Source organism: Struthio camelus, chromosome Z (genome assembly GCF_040807025.1).
Source record: "Struthio camelus isolate bStrCam1 chromosome Z, bStrCam1.hap1, whole genome shotgun sequence".
Classification (NCBI taxonomy): domain Eukaryota; kingdom Metazoa; phylum Chordata; class Aves; order Struthioniformes; family Struthionidae; genus Struthio; species Struthio camelus.
The window spans coordinates 34,607,213-34,627,582 of NC_090982.1; the positions used below are offsets into that span (position 1 = coordinate 34,607,213).

General features: G+C 36.2%; 1 long non-coding RNA gene and 1 other non-coding gene across 2 annotated transcripts in view; one reads left to right on the forward strand and one right to left on the reverse strand.

The window, feature by feature from the left end:
• Positions 1-8,447: 8,447 nt before the first annotated feature.
• LOC138064873 (U1 spliceosomal RNA) lies at positions 8,448-8,609 on the forward strand. The gene has a single exon (XR_011138130.1). It is a non-coding gene; the product is annotated as a U1 spliceosomal RNA (small nuclear RNA).
• An 8,729-nt stretch (positions 8,610-17,338) lies between these two features.
• The window catches only part of LOC138064378 (uncharacterized), a 46,324-nt gene continuing 43,292 nt past the window's right edge, over positions 17,339-20,370 (reverse strand). The window contains exons 3-4 of the long non-coding RNA XR_011137616.1: positions 19,356-19,455; positions 17,339-17,461 (exon numbers count right to left, since the gene is read on the reverse strand). This is a non-coding gene — a long non-coding RNA (uncharacterized lncRNA). The remainder of the gene's footprint in view (positions 17,462-19,355; positions 19,456-20,370) is intronic.

Here is a 20,370-nt window from a genome sequence, read left to right on the forward strand (position 1 = left end):
GCACATATATTATTTGTAAGGATATAGGAAGGCTATTAAGTTTAGAAAAGACGTATTATGTTTAAAATACTAACCAAAGCAGCCAAGAACTTTGAATTACTTTAACAATTTTCCATATATTCTAGAATCTCACTATAAGTTGCATATCAACTGTTAAGAAAGAATATTTAAGACAAAAAATCCCAATCATTATCAAGTCAGTCTTTTCAAGTACTTTAGCTCACAATTGTTTCTTCATCTGTTAACCCACTAATTGTCTTTTCTCTAACAGCACAAAATTTTACAATTGATGTAATAGTTTGAGTAAGTAATGTTATGTGTTTTGGATAATTGCTCACAAGTAAGATCCGCCAAAACAAAATATAAATGCAAATTTTAGGGGATGGAGGGAAACTTTTGTTGACTATTATTTCTGTACTTATAAACCTTTATTCATGAGGTATCCCAGTAGTCCTTCGAACTGTTTGTAATAGAGCCACTTAGATATTTTTAATTACATTTCTTTTCTCTGAAGTATAAGCCCTACGCTAGACATCCAAAAATGTGGCTATGTCCTGCCTCAAACCCTTGTGGGAAAGAGTATGCTTTCACACATACAAAAATAAAAAAGTACAAAAAATATCTGATATTAAACTGTTTAATTTCAACTATTTAGAAAGTAAAATATCATTTCCATCTTTAAATGTTTTTATTTTGAAAATAATTGCAATCTTAATTAAAATATGATAAAAAAATCAATTCTTTTTTTCTGAAATAAAGTTATCTGCATCCTTTGAAAAAATATTAATGATTAACCAGATTAAGACTGGCAAAGTTTTCCATAATCTCAAAAACTTTCATGTGGAAAAAAGAAAACTAGAACTTTCCCAGTGTCAACTGTGGTTACTTTTCAATCTATGATTACTTAGAAGTCTAAGAAGTCTTGGTTGACTTCCACTCTAGTTTTTTTGCTATTGCTCCTGGAAGTAGTATAGAAGGTATGATATCATTATCAGTCTCTGAATTAGTATTACACTATATGGATATACTACTGTACAAAGGCAATAAAACTCAATATTTATCACATGAGTTGTACAGCGAAATCCTTTTCTTCCACTAGATCTTCAGAAAGATTAGAAATCTTAGAAAGAAAATTGCTTGTTGGTAAGGCATTGGTGATATTAGGTGAAGAATAAAAAATATGTTCTATTTAGAAAAGTTTAAAAAAGGACCTGGAGGTATAGAGGAAGTCATCTATTCCTTTCCTAAATTCCTATTTACAGATAGTTCAAGCCTAATAAACATGTGCTTTGAAAGACACGATTTTGAATCATTCACTAACCCACTCACACTCTTTATTTAAAGCACCTAATTTCCTTGGTTCTTTCACTTTCAGAGCATAGAAAAACAGAGATTGCAATCCGCTCCCTATGCTGACCAATGATTATACATTAATTTACACACTCTACGAGACTTTTCTGTACGGAAAATAATTCTGAAAATTTTTTCCTGCTTGACTGCACATGTAAACATGCTTTTCATATGGGGTCTGTAAAATATGTGACTAAGAAGGGTAGTTTAATATGAAAAAGGCAAATTTAATTGTAGTTGACATTAAGAGCACTATTTACATCTTCTATAAGAAATTTTAAATAGGGGGCAAATTTGAAGGAGTAGTACACTCCATAAATAAAACATAGCTGGAAAAAGGATAGTGACTTCTACGGGCAGGAAAATTTGAGTAAAAAGACTATGTGTGCCTGTATGATGGAGAAAATCATACTATAATTGATTTAGACAGCAAGAAGCCAAAAGCGAGGAGCTGTGAACACCTTGTCCTTATACCCCAAGGAAGCAACCATTCCTTCAAGGACCTTCTCCATAAATTCGAGAGATGTAAAACTCGTACATACAGAATAGAAACTTATGGCCCTTAATGGTTTCTTCAAGCAAGCAACTTGGAATCATTTGAAAAACTGAAATTTATGAGAGAAGTAAATTGAAGAACCCAGCAATATCTGCAGTGATTGATACTCCCCAGTGGAACACCGTCTAATTAGAAGAAATGAGTTCCAATGTCAAGAAGAATAAAATTTAGATACAAGTACAATTATGTTCTACCTTAAATTTGTGCAAGTTCTAGCTAATAAAACATATTTTACTCTCTTCAGAGTAGTCTCTTCCAGTGACTGCTGTAATGGAAGTCTTTCTAGGATAAGTTCCAATCCAGGTGGATTTCCTGAAAGGAAATATATTTGCAAATTGGGTTGCTAGATCCTTGTGGTCTTCCTGTAAGCTGTATGCTTATGCTTAGAAATGCATGCAAGTTCACAGAGCGCAATGAAAAAGAGATCACCTTTCAAGTAACGCATGTAATTTTTGACTACAGGTAACAACACTGATGTTGTAATAGTGCTTCCTTTAAAAAAAAAAAAAAAAAACACCTATACAAAAGGTAGGGGATACTGGCAGGGAGAGGGCAAATGAAAAACAAACAAGAAAAGGAATGAACCCTCTTATATTTCATGACTACCCCAATGCTGATATGTAATCTAAACATTTTATATATCTGAAACATACTTCCATGGTTTCTGAAGAAATTCTTTTCCTTCAGAATCACCACAATATACTATTTCCTAAAGTAAAACCTTTTCTTTAATAATCACCTATTCAGATATTTAAATCAACCAATTCTTTCTTCACATACAATGTTCTTCTTGTAGCCCCATGTTTTCTAGCAGTTAGCAATATCCTATGATATTAATATTGAAAAGTCATTGGATCGTAAACACTGATAAACAATACCAACCACACAGCTATATTCACTTTTGTTAACGTATTAACTTTCGCCTAGGATCAGCTCCATATTTCTGATTGTGAAAAACTTTCAGAAAAATGCCTTAGGCTTTGCATCTGTTTCTTGCTACTGCTATTATTCTGTGGATGCCTCGAAGATGTTACTTCCATATTCCAGAAAAAGAAGGAAATCAAAAGACAGGAGTTTTTTTACTTTTAAAAAGGTGATATTAAAATTAATTTGGATCATAACTGTATTCCAGGATTGGCTTGGGCATTTGATACAGTATTCCAAACCTGATCTGGTTCTCAAAAAACCTAATCCAAGACCCTGCTTTCAATAGAAGGTTGGAGGAATATAACGTTAGCCTAGTTACCTCTACGTTGCCAACTATTCAGATATGCAGTTACAGTAACGACACAAGAAGATATACGAAGTCCCTTCCAGTCAGACCTTTCTGTGACTTTACAGAAGACTACCACAGTTAGAAGCTCCACAAGAAGCAGTCCTGACACAGCGCTGTGGAGTTCGCGTTTTAAGGAGGTTCCGGCTGAAGTATGAAATACATATGTGAAAACTCTTTTCCTTTTTGCTACATACAAAAAACTGTAACATAACATAAAAATAAACCTTTTTACACAGGGTTCCTCAATGTCTTCACCAGTTCCAGGACAAATTAAAACATACATACATACCTACATACATACATACATGCATACATATAGTATGCATTTATACGTATATATATATACTTATACACACACACACAAATTATCAAATGCACGTACACCCACCAAACAAAACAAAAGAAAAGAAAACAAAACAAAAAAAACCTGGCTAAAGCAATTTAACAAAATTACAAAGTAATTAGAAGAATCTCTCTTCTGAAAATATAAGTTGTCACAGAACACAATTGCTGTGCATTAAAAATAACTTCAAAAAAAAATTAACTCTTTCTCCTTCAACTAGTCAGTTCTTCTCTGAAAGTGAAAGGAAATGAAACAATCTTTAAAAAAAATGCAAGCTATAAACTAAGCCAATGGTATAAATAATATTTATCATTGAGTCACAGGAAGCAGAAATGTGACTTTGAATATGATTCACAGATTCTAAGGCCAAAAATAAAGGTCATAAGATTTCCTAATAATTTTTGTACTAAAAATTTGATTTGGACAACAAGAAGCCAAAAGCGAGGAGGTGTGAACACCTATACCTATACCCCAAGAAAGTGATAATTCCTTCAAGTACCTTCTCCATAAAACTTTGTGCTGAATTAGAGGATGTTCTTCGGAGAAGCTCTTTCAATACTGATTCCTGCAATTATGCTACATTTGTTGGTTAGTCTTTCCAGTGAGTAAATATGTCATTTAATATTGTGCACATTATTTCTAGTGCAGGAATGTAGTAGGATTTCCTAAATATAACTTCAAATTTCAGTTGTATCTCTGTTTAATAAATTGATGAACTCTGTATTATCAAGATCCTGTTCTCCAAGTAGATCCTCATAAACAATGATCAAGTATCTACTCGACCTTATTCTACATAGGACTGAGGATGCCAACTTCTGTTTATGACCTATATTCTTCTTGATCAAACATCACACAGCCACCTTTATTGTGAAATACATTTGCTTGCACCTCTTTTTTAAAATAATTATTCTGTCTCGTTCCTCATGTATTTCTCTCAGTCTTTTTGGTTTTGTCTGAAATTATCAATAGACATTTAACAATTTGGTTAAAAAATGGAAGCACAGATAACGTGGCAACAAAGAATAAAGAAAAAAGAATGAGACATGGATGCAAGAACTTGAATAGGAAAGTGGAGTTGAATAATAAAAGATGTGGTGAAAAAAGGATAGAAAGCAACAAAATGAAAAATGCAGACTGAAAACAGAGCAATTAAGCAGGTGGTAAAAATGGCTGATGCCTTAAAGTAACCCTTTCATTTTCTTCATTGTACGAGAAAAACCGTCAGGAGGAATGATACAAAAAGGAATCCGTTTTAAGGGAGTACTAATGTAACTGAAGACAACACTGATAAATGACGATAAGTACAGACCCAAACCACTATTCAAAAGTGGCTATCAGTCTAATAGTCTAGTGATATCTTCTCTGTATTACATATGAACATCCGTGCTTAAAAATCTCTCAGTTTTTGAAAAAAAGCTATTTTGCAATTAGACTGCAGAGACTAGTTGAGAGTTTCATATACTCAGTCCTGAAAGCCTACAAAATTCTCAGTTGTGGGCACCTTTAAAACTCTCGCTGGTTTTTGCAGATATACTGCAAACATGTCAAACGGACTGCAGCACTCTAACTGCAGTATACTATTTATAACTACTGCAGATTAACTGTCACATAGTGAAGTATTATCATATTGTCAAAGCAAGCATTTGTAATCTGACTAGATGTAACTTGCAATAGGAAAAATAGTCACTGTTTATTTTGGTACTGCATTTGAGATATCCCTTTGTATATCTATGTAGTTTGCAGCAGTTCAGAATAGTGCAAATGAAAGCTTGTTAATCTGTTCCTAAGTAGACAGCAATCTCTAAATCTAAATTTAAAGCATTTTTAGGATGATTTATTGCTGACTGATAAGTGGTGGATCTATACCGTCAGATCCAGCCAAGTCATGATGGGATACATCAATAAGCAGACATTCAGAATAGGTTTAAAACAGGAACTCTGGGTTCAAGAAGCTGCTCCAGACAACTTGCATAGGTAAGAGCAACTCAGGATTGTACTAGATTGCTTGCAGGCTGCCCTGTATAATTTATAGTGCTATAACACAGAATGCAAATTAAAGTCACTAAGTAGATAGTCACATAACCTCCTGTGTGTACTGTCTAATTCCAGCTTAATTTGTGGGCATGATTTAAGCAAAAGTCAAACTAACTCTTATTTCATAACAACAGACTCCATACTTTAGGATCACACCAATACTTCTGTAACGATTTAGGACTGATATAATTATACTGTCAAAAAAGAAAAAAATGTCCTACATAGACCTGCTCCAAATAAAACACTCTATTTTCATTGTCAACATGACAAAAGCTTGTATCTCTCTTCTACTCCTCAAGCACTCAAGCAGTTAATTTCAAAAACTTTTAAAGATTGAAAAATAGTTCAAAGTGGTTATACTCATACCAAGAATTTGAGTCTGAGTATTGAAAGCTCCTTTTGCATCCAAATAAAGTTTATAGGAACTACTTTTCATTTACATCAAAAAGAAAGCTGTTTTTTAAATTAAATTCTAATTACTTTGATACTTCAAAGTTATATCCCTGACCTAAAATTAATCCATTGTTTATATTTGTTAAGCTCACTGTAAGCCCAGGAGGGCCCATGATCTGTTCTCTCAGACTAAACAGAATCATGTAATTATTCACGTATGCAGAATTCTTACCAGCATCTTTCCTGATACATTGTTTATTATGACTGAACACCTATGACACCACAATAAGTAATAAAGTTTGATTTATAGTGCAGTAGGAGCAACCTCCCTCGCTTGGAACTAATGCATTCTAAATAAGACATTTTTTGCAAAAAAATCTTTCTCTAGGGGATGAAGCATCCTTTTCACTTGTACCAGCGTTCCTCACAAAATAAGGGAAATGAAAGAAACAAAACAATATATAAAGAGAAGAACAGTACTACCAGGTTTAAAAAAGGTGCACTACTTTAACACAAACTTCCTCATTGTTGTCTACACAAAGCAGCTTACACATATTCTCTTGCTTGTACCTTCTAAGTATCAATCCAGAAAATCTCCTGCATGCTGAAGGGAAAAAAAGCACTAGTCAACAACTGGGCCAAAATCAACAGCTGTCAAGAGAGAATGATTGAAGACCGAGGTCAACCACAGAACTCAGAGAACTGCAAAAGCCCAGATAACTAAACTTTTTTCTTTTGAAGAAGAGTTAAGGAGTGGACAAGTGTAATTACTGTCATGTTTAAGACAGTTCGGATATACATTTCCATAGTGAGGAGGCAGTCCATACAGCATCAACGTGACCAGACAATGGTCTTTTAAAATCCAGGGAACTATAGCTTCTTCTATACTAACTCATTTTTTACTCTGCATAAATTTCAAGGACAATGACATGTGCCGATGAAATAAAGTATATGTAGAACTGGCATTTTCTGAAAACATGAACTGAATCATCCTTATATTGTTCTCTCAAAAATAAGAATCTTATATCTGCTTTACAAATATGCCTATGCAAATATCGGCTCAAATATACAAATTCAGAATATTTTCCACTTTGGTTACATATCCCATGTGCAAAGCTTTATGGCTAAATGTTAACAAAGCCTTCCAAAACCAATAAGAATAATATCCTAACCTTTATGAATAGAAAACACTGGCTTAGAGTAATAATGTTTCTAGTTGTATGTGGATAACCTTGGGAGAGTAAAATCTCCTGATTTTCTAAAACCATAGCTTAACCAGATAAAGCTCTTCAAATGTTAAGAGTAATGAAAGAAATAAAAAGAACAGTAAATTATTAACATTGTCTGAAAAATGCTAAGAAAAACTGAAAAAAACAGCCATATTCCTACTTCATAGTTATTGTAGAATAATACAGAATATGGAACAAAAAGGACCTCTCCAGTTTCTGCACCCCAGCCCCTCCAGAAATGTGTAGACGTTAGAGTTTACATGTTTAACGAATAAAGCATATAAAAATATCAAAGCTATCTAGAAAATGTGATAGAGAAACAAGAAAGAAATGGTCTTACTCTGGGATCTCTACACAGAAAATGTTCACAAGAATAAGCTTCTGAAGTTTGGAAGAAAGGATTTGAATATAATTATCTCAATTAAATGAAGATAACATTCTAAGTGCTCTTTAGCAACAGGAGCATAAGAAAACATCTCATTTTATCATTTTCAAAATAATATATCATTATCAAGTAAGACCTAAGAGACAACGTATTTCACACAATAATGAGCATTCCTTTACCAAGATCATTTGATAGAACATGTTTCCACAGCACAGACAGAGCCTACAGAGAGTGGTATAATGTGCAAAGAGAAAAGAGAAAAGAAAAAATTGGCATCTTAGAAGAGAAATCTGATTCTGTGGAGTGCTGGGAAACAAAAAGCATGGCCACAGAGGCCAGTTCCTGCTGATGACTTGGCCTCCAAGACCTTACCTTTCCACTGAGGACCAAGAAGGCTCTCTGAGGCACTTACTAGGAGGGGCACAAATTGACCATCTCACCACGTTTCTAATAGAAAAGGCAAATAGAACCTGAGTCTTGAGAAGCACTAGTCAAAGCATTTAATTTAAAGAGCTGTGACACTGAAAAGTATATTCACTTTTTCTGAGAGAGAATCAGAATTCTCACTATAGGATCCTCCATAATTTCTAACCTTACACAAAGAATTCTTTCAAAACAAGATATCCTGATATGCATTAAAAACTGTTTTATCACCTTCAAACTTGATGGAGGGAGAATCATATTTCATAAAAGCAAACTTCTAAGCTTACTCTGGAAAAGGTGTAGCCAAGCATCTGGACCCCACCGTCTTGCTCTGTGTCAGATCAAGCTGTGTCACAGGACCAACTTCTGCAAAACAACTGTAAGCCTATAGCAGCATAAGTCTGTAGCACAACTTCTCAGCATGGAGATCTTAACCCCGGATAACCATTCTCAAGGATGAACTATCGGCAGGGGAGATGCCATAATCAGGAAGGTGGTTTTCCCAGGGTAAGGCTCATGCCTTGCACTCTGGGTGTGCTGACCCCTGCGATTTCCCCAAATGCGGGAAACTTGACTGCATAATTCGTGGTAGTGGGGAACTATGTTCACACTCTCCTAATAAAATCTTTTGGGCAAAGGTGACATCCACAAATCCATGGGCCCTGATGGGATGCACCCACAAGTGCTGAGGGAGCTGGCCACTCTCCATCATCTTTGAAAGGTCCTGGAGATCAGGAGAGGTGCCTGAGGCCTGGAAGAAAGCCAGTGTCACCCCAGCCTTCAAAAAGGGCAAGAAAGAGGAGCCAGGAAACTCCAGGCCTGTCAGCCTCCCCTCCATCCCGGGAAAGCTGATGGAACAGCTCCTCCTGCAGGTCATCACTAAGCATCCGGAGGACAAGACGGTGATGAGGAGTAGTCAGCATGGATTCACCAAAGGGAAATCATGCTTGACCAATCTGAGAGCCTTCTGTGATGGGACAACTGGCTGGGTAGATGAGGGGAGGGCAGTGGATGTTGTCTACCTGGACTTCAGCAAGACTTTTAACACTATCTCCCATCACATCCTCCTAGGCAAGCTCAGGAAGTGAGGGGTGGGTGAGGGGCCAGTGAGGTGGATTGAGAACTGGCTGACTGGCAGAGCTCAGAGGGTCGTGATCAGCAGTGCAGAGTCAAGTTGGAGGCCGGTAGCTAGCGGTGTCCCCCAGGGGTCAGTCCTGGGTCCAGTCTTGTTCAGCTTAATCACCAGTGACCTGGCTGAAGGGACAGAGGGCACCCTCATCCACTTTGCTGACGACACCAAACTGGGAGGAGTGGCTGAGACCCCCGAGGGCCGTGCTGCCATTCAGAGAGAGACTTAGACAGGCTGGAGAGATGGGCAGAGAGGAACCTCCTGAAGTTCAACAAAGGCAAGGGCAGGGTCCTGCAGCTGGGAAGGAAGAACCCCCTGCAGCAATACAGGCTGAGGGCTGACCTGCTGGAAAGCAGCACTGTGGAGAAGGACCTGGGAGTCCTGGTGGACAATAAGTTGACCATGAGCCAGCAATGTGCCCTTGTGGCCAAGAAGGCTGGCAGTGTCCTGAGGGTTGCACTGCCAGCAGTGAGGAAGGAAGAGCATTGCCAGCAGGCCAAGGGAGGTGATCCTCCTCCTCCTCTACTCAGCCCTGGGGAGGCCCCACTTGGAGTCCTGTGTCCAGTTCTGGGCTCCCCAGTACAAGAGAGACGTGGAGCGAATCTAGTGCAAAGCTACTAAGATGATGAAGGGGCTGAAGCACTTCTTCTATGAGGAAAGGCTGAGAGAGCTGGGTCCTTTTAGCCTGGAGAAGAGAAGACTGAGGGGAGATCTGATCACTGTGTACAAGTATCTGAAAGGAAGGAGTCAAGAGGATGGGGCCAGACTCTTCTCTGTGGTGTCCAGCGACAGGACAAGAGTCAATGGGCACAAACTGAACCACAGGAAGTGTCATCTGAATATGAGGAAATTTCTTTACTACTGAGCTCACTGTAATTTTTATGAGGTCCTCTTGCCCACCTCCAAAATAGGATCAGTAAAAAAGGAGATTCTAACTGTGGGCATGCATACCGTGGCCACTCTATAGGTGTGTGAGGAGTCCATAAAAGGGGGGATAATCCTGCAACCTAATTTCAGAGATCTGATCTAGAATTGGGTACTGAATGAGAGAATCTTTATTCTCAAGCTACAGTGCAGCAGCAGCTTTTCACTCCACCTGTGAGGGAAGGAGAGAGGGATGGAAGGGTGGGTGGAAGCAAAGGAAGCAAAGGAAAGAAGGAAGGAAGGAACAGGAAAATAGGATGTCCTACATAGCAGTGGATTTTTTAACCTCTTTCTTCTGCATTTTGCTGCAGATCACCTCCTTTTATATTGGGAAATGTTCTAGTTCTACAGGTCTTCAATGTTAAAGGGTTAAATAAATGATAAGATTTATCTATTTATTTTAAAAGTACAGATCTCATAACAGTGAGGTAATATTAGTACACTGCTAAATAAACATCTTGAAGACAAGCATGACAGTAAGTTTTTAATTCATCCTTACTTCAAAACTGCTGGAGTGCAATGAATGTTAGCACGAATTCTAAAATTAAATCATCCTATATTTATAAAGGAATATAAAATTACTTATATTTCCAGTCTTGTAAAAAATATGATGATGTGTATGTTCAATAATTAAGGACAAACGAAAAAAGCTGAAGTGAACTAAAGTGTAGAAAGACTAGAAGAGAAAACTGAAAACCATTATACGTTATTTTTCAAAGGAACATTTTGGATCCTTTACTAAGCAGGTGAGGAAGCATCTGTTTTATGGTAGTATCATGCAAATCAAAGGACAATTGAATAAAATATCAAATCGAGATTTCTATACAAATGTTTTTCAAATAGATTCTTTAAATTGAAGAGGAGTTTCAACCTTAGAGAAAGGACTTAAGAAAATGGGAAATTACAAAAAAGGCCACAGAGTAGACTGCTGAGATGAAAAGAAAGCTCAGAGGAAATGCAAAGCATTTTCTACTTAAGCTGGAAAAAAGCCTAAAAAATATAACTTAACCTAAAGTGTATAGTCTGACACTTCAAAACTTTCACAGATGATTTCTCTAAGACTTAAGGCAGGTTATTAGGTTAAAATAATAGAATCTTTCTTTTAATTCTATTACTAAAAACAAACTCAAAAATATACATTTCTCTAATCTTACTGAAAGTCTTCTGGAAAGATGAATGAAATCCAGGTTGTAATCTTTCTTTTCAATAATGACAGTGATAGGCAGTGGATTTTATTTATTGAATGTCTGTGATCTTAAAATCCTTGATAATAAAAACACTATTTAAAGAAAATAGTTCTAGGAAATATATCAGCTATAGGGCTAAACAGCCTTGCAGGAAACACTAGAGGATAAGAGCAAGTGAAGATTCTGTCTTTTCTTTTGTTTTACTTATATCAAGAAGGTATTTTTCTGTTGAAATACAAATGACTCTTCTCATGGCCAAGATGGAATGGTTGGTCAAAATCAAGGACTAGACTTGGTCTGAAAAGCTCTGAAACACTCAAGTTATAGGCCATATTGCAGGAAAAAGGTTGCAAGTACCCCACACCCCAGCAAATGTTTCTTAACTTTTTATTATTATCAATGTTCTCTGTGGAGGAGGCTGTTGCAGAGAAAATAAATCTCTCAGTCATCTCATTGTAGAACAGAAATTTTCAAAGCTTCTAATTTCACATACAAAACAGAACCCTTGTTTTCGAGCCAGCCTTATTAAGAACCAAACTGATGAAAGAGAAAGGAATTGATCTGAAATAGTCTGTCAACTCTCTATATGTAACATTTTAGCACTGTAAAGCATTGTGATAAAGCAGTCAACAAAGAACCCTTGTTGTTATTCTTTATCTGTAACTTGAGTTTTAGCACTTATCTATGTTCTGTAAAACTTTTTTATATCAGTAGATATTTCAAAGTATTATATTTATGTTTTATGTCTTGAAAAGAGACTTTTTTTAGAAAGCAGCCTACAGTTCGAAATACTCAGGAAAGAATTTTAAAAATGGCATTTAACCAACAACTCAATATGTAAAAGTTAGGGCGCAAGTGGATAGCTGTAGAGTTGCTGAGCAATAAACTGAAATTTCCTGGATATGGGGTAGAAACTATATTTGAATATGTGATGAAAGTAGTCCGATTTCATCAGATTCAGTTACAATCTAGAAGGGCAAGCTAAGGAGAGAAGATTACTCTTGTAAAAAAACAGTTTTCTATGAGTTTACCTTACACATCCAGATTCTGGATTGCCAACTTACTATCTTGCATAGATCGTTTACAGGTCTCAAAGCTACGCAAACAAAATAAAATATAAAGCTCACAAAGAAGTAGCTTTAAATTAAGGGAAGGGTTTGAAAGCCAAGAAATGAACTAATGTAACAAGAGGGACCAATACATGACTGACCAAAGCGGCAGAACAAAAGTTAATGTTAATTCAGTTATGTTATTTTTGGTGCTATCGTCTCACTTATCTGCACTCCACTAGTGCGGATAAGCCTTAAGGACAAAAGTTTAGAGAAAGCCAGCCAGTGCTCAGGGACATCCTTTTCACAGTCCTTGCAAGCAGGACAACAAAGCAATGCACAGAAGGAGACTAACCGATTCATGTTTTTCAAAGAGCTGTTTTTTCAAAGAAACAATTTGTTTCTCACATCTCCCACTGAAACAAACAATAATAAGAACAGCATACAATCTCAATAAATAATATTTAATCACTGCAGGTACATTGCAAACTTCAAAAGAGCGTGAGAAAACATGTGGCATAATCACAGCTGGAAGGGATTTGAGGAACTGCAGAAGACACAGCGTGTAGCCTCTCACCAGCCAACATCCAGCTACGTTATCAGGAAGTCAACAAGTCTTTGTGCCTAAGTAAATACAAGCAATATCCTATAGTAGCCCAAACACCTCTTTTGCTTTAACAATCCATTTGTAGATTAAACAGAAAATTATCTATTCTTTGTTTTTTGACAGCATTGAGTAGAACAAAAGCAGAATAAGCAAGACAATTTCTCTTTCAAGCTTTCAAATAGGTGTAAACTTAAATTTTTAGTGTAGACAATATATACACATTTGTCTGTAGACATGCACAGCATCCTGACCTATACTTTTATTTTAAAGGGAAAAACTGAAGGATTCAATTTTCAAATGAAATACACACTGTAACTTGTTACTAAATAAATGGAGTAACAAATATATTGATTTAAATGAACCAAGTTGTTCAGCTACCAAGAGACCAACACCTCTTCAGGTTAATCCAGCCAACATTAGCTCTTATAAATCTCAGTCCAGGAATTTAAAGACGCAGTATCCCACCTAGTTCTAAACTGCAATAAAAGGATTTTCCTTAAGACAGGCAAAACAGCTAAAGGTTGTGCATAGCTTAACATGCAAACAAAATTAGTTTGCTTTCAGACCTTAAAATAAACTAACATTTTTGTGAGTAAAACACCACCCTACTCCCTCCTTTGCAGTCCAATTCTGTGAACACAGACTATGATGGTAGTCTGCAGCTCTCACTCTTTCCACTCATACTTCCTGACAAAACCAGTGAAATACTCAGATGTATACATTAACGCTCATGCCTTAAATTGCAAATGCAAAAGTGAAAACTAAGCATTAGGAATTGGAGACTTAAAACAGAGAATAGTTTTAAACTCTAAACTCAACCTGAGTGAGCTTTGGACCAATACGTCACAGTTCGTCAGTCAAGATGACTGCAGCACAGCTGCCAACAACTTCTATATTTGCAGTCAGTTTAACTGGTTTCCAGTTGCGATGTCTGCTTTAGATCATACCTGGTTTATGTGACAAAGGCTAAGGGCCCAGTGTCATCTAAGGAAAAACCTTCCAAAATTTTCTACAAATTTCATTAGAGTATTATGCCCTATATCAAGGATATGAAGATTCCCTGTGACTATATGCTTTTCTCCCCATGGCCAATTTTTTAATAAAGTTTCACATCTCTTTCCTTGATCTCACTGTAAATATCTGGTTCAGTGCTGCTCTCTGTTGGCCCAAGAGACTCTTAAGCATACAGAAACAAGATTTTTGGTTTTCTTCCTCAATTCAGGTAAGTTTTTGTAGGAGGATAACAGGTAAGCTACATTTTCCTCTTCATGCCTCTTTTGTTTTACACACATGCAGCATATATCTGAAAATTTCTTATCTGCTCCTAGTACTTCATCTATACTTTCACCGTACACACATATACTTTCTATGCAATCTGTGTGTAGAACTGTATGCAGAATCACAATAGATTTTCAAAAATAACATATCTTTACAATGATCAATATACCTACAACTTTAATATAGTCAAGAAGTTCTCAGAAAAATGTTTCTTATTCCTCACAGAAACCATCAAGTTTTTGATAAATGATAAAGGACATACAATAAAGTGGTAGGGATGGATGGGTGATGGTATGGAAAGGCATCGTGTAGACGTCAGGGGTCACTGACTTATACCTCTTCTCCTACAGTTAGTCATCTGCAAAGCTGTACCACTCCTTCCTTGTAGGCCTCAGGACAGTTTTGATGAATGTCTACCTTGAAGGAACTTTCCATTTGATGTATGTGGCTGTATCCATCACAAGTGTTTTGAAAACTTATGAGGAAAACTGTGTAAGAATGGACCTAAACATATTCAAGTAACAATAACCGAATGCTTACATTGTGCATTGCTTAGATTTCTAGAGCAATAACTAAGTCTGAATTTTTTTAATAGCCATGCAGAAGAAAGAAGAACTTACATCTTATACAGCTTCCACTGTGGGAGATATATATACCACAAACACCAGTTTGAGTGTCAAAATTTTCTTACTGTCTTTTTTTCTATTGCCTGTGTTTTGCATGAAAGTCAATGTGTTCTGAATGGAAAGGCAGTAGGCCTTAAGGCTAGGAAAGATTTCCCTTATGGCGCTAAGATGCGTATCTTTCTGTAACCAGGAGAAACCAATTCTGTAAAGTGTTAACACTGGCCCTCCCTTCAGCAGCTCTTTTATCACATCAAAGATACAGACTTCTGACCAGTTTGTAAACCACCATTCTGCCAGTGGCTGGTGGGTTGTCACAACCTTGTGGAAAACTCCTCTACCTTCTTTCAGATTGGCCTCGTATCTATTTTGTGCTTATGTTGTGCCACTTCTTATTGCATAACAACAAGGCACAGACTCTCTTACCATCCACATATATCACATCATGCATCACATACATTGAAGCTGTCAGCAGCTTACACCTCAGTTCCTCTTCTCTCATTTTGACAAACAAAATTTAACCCCACTGAGGTTCCTTCATGTTACTCTTGCAAAAAGCATCTAGGCAAATAACCTTCATTAGCTATTTATTAGGGTTTCAAGTATTCATCTTCCTGTTTTTCCTCCTACACTTCTACTTCTTACAGCTGAAAGTAAAATTTGGAAATACCTATAAGGTTCCTCGTTTGTTAAATTCTCTTTCACTTTGTAGCATATATATGTGTACAAATGTGCATATAGTCACACCCATATACAGTCATCAGTATGTAAGTAAAGTAAATAATAAGCATTAAAATGCTTAGCTTGCTACTATGCTTGACTGCTGTATGGCTAACTACATCTGTCTCATTAACACAGTGGGGTACTCAGCCAACACAGGGTAATATAAAACACCGATAATACATTTCACATATGATGAGAAAGAGCTACAGCCTAAAGCATTAGTTTTAGAGAGATAAAACCAACAAAAGTGAAATTATTAAAAGAAAAGAATACCCCAAAAGAGGTGGTGTCTTAAGAAACTGAGAACTGTACAAAGTTTGAAAGGCACTGTAACTGTGAGAGGCTGTGTTGCACAATTGCTACCTGAGCAAATAATTCAGATACAAGTTTCAATTTATGACTCTTGAAGACTAGGAGAGACGAGAGAAAATATTCTCCTCCTCGTCTGATGACTGAATTACAATATATGCAATCACTAGGTTACAGATCTTCTGTTACTGCAAACAGCAAAGCTGCAGAGCTGACAAAGGAATTATATCATATTATTAGCAAAGGATCTAGGTCATGTTGACTCACTAAATGAATAACATTTGCAAATTTATATTGCATAGCTTTATGTAAGCATAATTTTACACAAAAGCAGATTCTTATGAAGACTTTTGTCACAAAAAGATCATGAGAAAAGTTGATTCTCTGGCAGCACAGTGGAGTACTGAAGGTTGCTCATTGCAGAAAACTATATTAACCTTGTTCTTGACATCTACAGAATCTTTTTTTTTTAATGAGAAACAGGACAAAATGTTTTCTCTGTTAGTTTGAAAAATAATTTTACCTGATAGCAGTGGAAATATACATAGTTATTAGTAATAGCGTGATATTTTTGTGTTGTAAACATAACACAGAAGTAAAATTTGAATTAAAAAAATTCTACCATTCTTATGTGCATTTAGAATGATGTGCCAGCAAACCTACTGGAGCATAAACATTTTCACCCTGTACAGGAGACAGATCCTTTCTACTACACGGAGCTGCTGAAATACTGTTGGCTAGGATATTATAACATACAATGTGTCTGGCATGGATAACCCTGATATGGTTGAGCAACCTCTGGAAATAATCATTCATATCCATGCTTAGATTGTTCTGTCAAGAATTAATCTGACAGTATTTTTAAGGAAATAGAACAAATAATTGTTTTCATGTAAGACAGTTAATACTAAGGCAGTATTTCAACCATTAAGAATAACAAAACTGTTACCTCTAAATAAATATATGCATATATTTGAGACTTTCAAAAACAATTTTTAAATAAATAAATATTATCCTCTATTGCACTGTAATGAGTTCCATTTAATCAGAACTCTTTTATGAAACAAACAGGCAGGTTGATCTCCCTAACTGCTCTGATGCTTGCTATTGTTGCAACGAAACACATGCACTTTTGGGCATTTGTGTCAGTGATTATTCCTATAAATAATTGTTCCGGATTAGCAACAGTGAGACTTTCTCAGTGCCACTACATAAGCAATCTGACAAAATCTGCAAGATAAACTCCACAGCAGCAACATGACATTAGTTACAGGACAAAAAAAGAAAAGAAAATCAGTAAGTGAACGGTCAGAAGATTAAAACCATCAGAAAATTAAACCCATCACTGATTTTTATGCTTAGTGATAGCTTTTTGGCTCTCTCAAAACTGCATGAAGTAAAATTAGATTACGAGTTTCTAGGAAGGCAGGTTCTGGTCCATGCTTGGCTCAGCATGTATAAATGTGGAATAAAGATTATCCTCTTCTAAAGGTCACTTTTGAACGATCTCAGTCTTACCTGGGGCTTTGTCCTTCAGAGGAGTGTAGAGAGAGCAAGACACCCAAAGAATCATCTAGTTGTGTTGTGGGAGTTTGCAGTGCCCCCGAAAGTGGCTCAGTAAATTTCACTTCCATTTCCCCACTCTGCAACAAGACTTTCAAGTAGCACTGTTACTTTTAGGCAGATGGGAAGCAGGCATTCACAAAGCATTTTCAGAGTAGGGCTGAATATTAGACACCCTAAATCGATTTTTATTACAGGGTAGTTCTTTACTAGTACATCTAGTCTCAATCAAAAGCCATCCATATATTTTAATGGGTGTCAGTTCATATGCTGATATATATATATATATGCATTTTAGTATATGGAAAGACTTCTCTTTGAGGCTTACATATTGCCTCACTGGCTGAGAAATTTTTCTTTTGTATACACTACAGAGTTACTGAGAATTGAGACAAATACAAAGGATAGCAGCTGACCTGTCAATTCAGATATACATTTTCAATTACCCAAGACAATCAAGAAGGTGTTAAAATTGTCTCTTGAGTAAGCTAAGGGTCAATAATCTTTAGGCATGGCTAACCCACTCATCCCGTTCTCCAAGACATAGGATATTATTAAGATATTTACTGCCCCCAGGAATTTTACATTGTCCAAAAGATTGTATGAAATCCGAAAAATAGCACGCAACCATGCTGGTTTTAATATACAAGTTGGAGGGGAAAACACTCCATGATTCTTTTCCATGTTTCCATGTTGCAAACCGATGGTGTAGGAAGTTAAGGAACTTTTTGAAGTCCGTTGCATGAGCTGCAGCTTTTTGCAATTTAGCTGCAGCAAAGTATGAGTTTCATGTCCTTTAAGATTCAGAACTCTGGCGAGAAATTAAGGGATTAAGGGCCTGGAAACACTAAGGGATAATACCGAGACCCATCTCATCACACTTGCATGACTTTGCAGTGTTTGTGACAGCCACCAAGGTTCATGTACATGCAGAAGCATATTTAGCACCCAGTCTTCAGAAACTGAGTCCAAAATTCTGCATCTCAGAAAACATAAGAATTGTAAAGTGGCAGGACTAACAAGATGAGAGAATAAGAGAAACATTACCTCCTCCATTAGTCAATTAACTTAAAAGAAGTTAGCAAAATCAAAAATCATTTGCAAGATACACTCTGAATCAGAAGAATTTGCAGTCAAAACCCTTTTGATTAGTGGCGACTACATGATCATAATTCCCGGAAAAGGTTAGTACCTAAAGTTCATTAGAAGCACATAGACAAAATAGCTGTTGTATCCATCGTAATTTGTGAGTATGAAGTTCTATGCCATTGTTCCCCAACTAGCTTATTGGCCAAAAGCTATTTTGCTAATTTGCATATGATAGTCAACACAGTAAATATTACTTCCGAAAGCCCCCATAAAAGAAATAAGGATTTGAAAGGCAGGGAGTAGGAGCTTGGACAATAATGTAACAGAGATAAGGTATCCCACACATAAATACATTCACATTTGATTCCTTCAGGAACCTCTTTTCTGATTTGACTTGTAGGCTGGAAGAAAGAACTATTGCTGATCCTACAGTTTGTGCCAAAAGGATTTACTTCTTTTCTCTAAAGCTTCCTTCTTCTCCTCACTTTCTCTTGTCTTTCTAAAGAAAGAATTATTCCATATGCTATAATGGACATCATAAGTCTGTCGTCATACCTAACACAGAAAGATTAAGACAACAGTCAAGACCCAGAAACCAGGAGTAGCTGCTTTCTCAAAACTGAAGTTAGATTTGGAGCAAAAGCTCTGTTCACTATTTATTAATTAGGCACATTTTGCCATGTCTTTTCTGACAGAAGAACTAGTTCTACGGTTCCACTATTTCAAAATTATAGGATAACATCGCCTAAAATCTGACTATTATTACCTAAATTGCTCCTCAGGAATAAAGGGAAGAGTAATGAAATAAATCATGTGGCAAGACAGCAACAAGCATGTGTGAACCCAACTAGTGTATGTTTGAAATTATATATGAACTAAAAATACCTTACTGCAATAGGTTTGCTATTTAGTGACTTAAGCATTGGTAGACCCACAGAAGAGTTGGTGAAGCAGTCTGGAACTTTTCAGAAAGTGAATATCAGAGCTAGAAAACAAAAAAGAGAATTAATATTTCATTGGTTAGTACTATGGGGCCAAATGGATAGATTTATGTCAGATTTTACCTAGGAAAAGACTTTTAGCCTCAGGAAAAAGGTATCTCAAGATAGTCAAATCATTCATAGTGTACATGGTAAACTGTCTCTGCAGTCTTTATATTTCTGTCATATTTTATGAGGTGCCCTAAGAATTTTCCTATTTTCAAAATCTATATAAAACACCTTTCAGTTTTGAAGCATTGCTCTTCTTCCCAATAGCATGATTTAAAGGTACTATGTCTATGCAGAGCTGTTCAGATTCAGTACGACAAAAATTTAACTTGCTTTAGTGTTTGTGTTATGCTTGCACAAAGCCAGAGTTTTTGCTTCTTCATCAAATATGGATATATTTATATTTAAGTAAATTAACACTAAATTTTCTGTGCTCCTTCACTTAGTAATATTCCAAAAGGACAGTAAATTCCAACCCACCTTTCCGTATCCACACCTAGTTAACAGACAATCCACTACCAATGCCTCAGCATGTACCAGCAGTATGATTCCTACCACCTACAAAGCTTGCCAAGTCAAAAGTAGTATTTCCCATTGGGATGGAAAATCTTAACATAAGATGCAATTCCCTCTTTTGTGAATGGCTTACTGCTACACACAGTGTAATAGTAACCACTGTAATTTACCAGATTCTACAAATAAATTGAGTTTTGTTAGGAGGCCTCCAAAATTTAATGTTTTTTTTCTCTCTTTTTTTCCATTAAAATGCCTGTAAATATGTTTTGTAAAAACACTACAAAATAGTGTTTCAAGACTAAATGATACATATTAAAGACCTTCCTGCAATGCATATGTTATAGTATGGATCTGAGGAATACAGTGACTGAAAACTCAAATTCCTATCACAAAAT